This window comes from Mus pahari, unplaced genomic scaffold (genome assembly GCF_900095145.1).
Source record: "Mus pahari unplaced genomic scaffold, PAHARI_EIJ_v1.1 scaffold_9330_1, whole genome shotgun sequence".
Classification (NCBI taxonomy): Eukaryota; Metazoa; Chordata; class Mammalia; order Rodentia; family Muridae; genus Mus; species Mus pahari.
Genome location: NW_018392853.1, coordinates 3654 through 6905, shown reverse-complemented (window position 1 = coordinate 6905; position 3252 = coordinate 3654). Strand labels below are relative to the sequence as shown.

The following is a 3252-nucleotide window of genomic DNA, read 5'->3' as shown; positions in this document are numbered from 1 at the left end:
CTCTCTCTCTCTCTCTCTCTCTCTCTCTCTCTCTCTCTCTCTCTCTCTCTGAATGGCATTCATGATTACATCCTGTCCTTACATGACATCTTGATATGATGGGCTCAGGCAGCCCTTCATGATTCACATGACATCTGTATCTCTGCTCTTCCCCATAAGGTACCACCTCAAGTGACCACTTCTGGAAGGTTCTTGTAGACCTGGTCTCTACCACCTCCATGTCCTGTGTATGTTTGCTGCCATACCTCTGCCTGATTATGGTTGATTTCAGTTTGGTAGAAGTACAGGGCCATAGAACTCAGCATCTTATGGTGATTTTTCTGACAGGTCTGGCCCTTGGTGTTACATGTACTTTTAGGGTGTTTGAGGAAAACAGTTGAAATTTGAGGCATTTTGTATACTTCCTGAGGATACATCAGTGCTCGAGTTACCTTTTTATGAATGGACAGGAGAGCTGTCTTGAAGGAGGGGTGCAAACACCACAAAGTAGCCTAAATTCAGAGTATGGCTGAGATAATCTGTAAAGTTTCAGAATTAGCATGAACCAAAAAAAAGGAGATGATGGATCTCCCTCTAGGAATATAGACTTCTTATACTGTCCTAGTGAAGGGGACAGAATTAGAAATACTGGAGTAGGGCTTCAGAGAAATTGTGTGTGGACATTGAACAGGCTGGAGAGGCCATTTGTGTTTGGTGATGGAAAAATGGATGCCTGGAAGAGAACTCTCTAGGTCTCCCTCCCTTCACAGCTCAGATTCAGCTGAGATGCACTGCCATGAGGGGATTTAAGTTATGGATACTTAGAATTCTTAGGCATCTATGGGCCCAATAATCTCAATGAATGGAGACCTGAGGACTTAGACTACAGTTGAGAAGAGAGGGCTTCACAAAAGAAATGGAAGGGCCTGCTGTTTAATTGAGAGAATGTACTGTCCTGAGTGAAGGCTTAGCCCTCTGGGTATAATTCTCAGAGGACAGGAGCTCCAGTCTCACAGAACATGAAGCATCATTGTCTGTACTTACCTCTTCTAAGCAAAATTTTCTTCCCATAGTCCAGTTGTGAGAGGAATGACTTTCCACTTTCAAATTCCAGGTAAGTCTTCACATCTTGTGCATAATCTAACCCCTCCCACAGTTTTCTGAGCCTCTCAGACCTCTTCCCAACTGTAGTAATTAAGCAATTAAGAGTGTTACTACACAGAATGCTCAAAATCTACAACTACAATGCAACTGGTGAGTGAGCCCCAATCACAAACCGCAAGTTTACAACTATCCATGGGGTTGATTCTAGTCTCCATGTACATGTATGTCCCCTGAAAAATGTGAACCATGGCTCAAGAGAGCCACAGGACACTGTTCTGAATTTCTGTCCATTATAAGATAAAATCAGTCCAATTAGAAAGAGCATATCAAAGAGATATTTCTCTATATGGTTCTTACAACTGCTAGGGGTTGTTGGAGTGGCAGAAAGTGGGTTTTTATTCAGCCTATCACACAATTCAGAGGAGGTATGCCTGTTATGTCCTGCTTCAACGTGATTTCAGTCACAAATTATTTGAAGTAGCCTTCAATGACCATGATTACATCAGGCTGAATGAGGACCTGAGGATATGAACTCCAGTTGGCAAGTTGCTGAGATATGCAAGAAATGTGGGATTTGCCAGGTGTTACACAAGGTTTGCAGACTTACCTGTTTGGTAGTGGTGTGTACTTATTCTTCAGAGAGCTGAACTATGGGGAAGCATTTTTGCTGAGAAAACTAAGAAAACACACTGCCCCATCTGTTCTGACACTTGAGTTCCATTCCCCTGAGGATTTCTCCTTATCAGGGAGAAGCTGAAACTCTAACTCTGTCTTGCATCAAAGGGGAATGAAGGCTTGTGGGTTTCCTGTATCTACAGGAAAAAGAGTCCCTAGTGTTAAGCATTCTCTTTGGGGAGTTCATTATGTGAATTAAGCAGCAGTTCCTTCCAATTAATTTGTGAAGTATGATCTCTTTAAGGCTTGTCAATGTCTGTATACAATGTCTTTGAGGTCTATCCACAGTGTTTTTTAGTCTTTAATATCCCCCTAGTCAGAACCAGAATCCAATACTCCTACAGGGAGATACATTATTTCCTCCACTGTCCTGGTTCATGTTGATTCTGAAACATTCCAAGGAATAGATTACCTCCTTCATGTCCTGAGTTTAGGTTGCTGTGTGGGGTTGGCACCCCTCCTTCAAGCTAATGCTGTATTCATACAAAGTTACATGTGCATTGATTGATCCCCAGGGAGGATGCCAAATGCCTTAAATTTCTGATTGTTTCCCACATACACTCCTAAAATTCATGTGACATGTAAGGTCCGACCCGACAAGAAAATCACATTGAGGTTCTAGGCCTTCAACTTCTACCCGGATGAAATCACCCTGACCTGGGAAAGAGATAATAGCAACCAAACCTCAGATATGGGAGTGTCGAAGACCATGCCTTCAGGGGATGGAAACTTCTAGAAGTGGGCAGATGTTGTGGTACCTTCTGGAGAAGAGCATAGATACACACATTTTATGAATATCAAGTGGCTGCCTGAGCCCATCTCCTTGAGATGGGGTAAGGACTTGAAGTGAGCACAGATACGGTTCATAGAGAGTGGGAGTGCTCAGGGACAGCTAGAGTAGGATCAAGATAGAGAGCTGCAAGAAAGAGTTGTCACTCTGCTTTTCTTCCTTTCCTTCCCAGAACCTCCTGTACCAACCTTTCCCATAATGCCTATTGTTATTGCTGTGGTTCTTGGAGCTCTGCTTATGGATGCATTGATTATATTTCTGATATGGAATCGGTGGACTAGAGGTAAGGATGGGGAAGAACCTTATTTCATGTTTTGAGGGAAATAACAAGTCCAATCTGTGAGAGTGCCCTGCCATGTGACATCAGATTTCTACCACACACCTGCAATTCAGAAGGGACAGATGTGCTGAGAGTACCTACAATGTGAAGCATAATAGAAATAATAAACAGAATCATAACTCCAATGATAGAGGTGACAGAGACCTCATTCTCAACTCTAAGATGTCAGAGACAATTTCTTATTTAGATTAAACTTCCAGGGTTCCAGATATCTCATTTCATGTACAGGTTTCCATCATGATTATCTGGATCTGCAGTCACAGTTCTGGACACTTATCTGAGATAAAGACCAGGAGATCCCTCTAGGTAATCTTTATCAAGCTGCATCCATGACCTCTAATATAAGACCACATTTTCAGGTTAA

At 42.5% G+C, this 3252-nt stretch overlaps 1 pseudogene; it reads left to right on the top strand.

Moving 5' to 3' along the window:
* The window catches only part of LOC110315209, a 35769-nt pseudogene extending 32903 nt beyond the window's left edge, over nucleotides 1-2866 (top strand).
* Nucleotides 2867-3252: the final 386 nt, after the last annotated feature.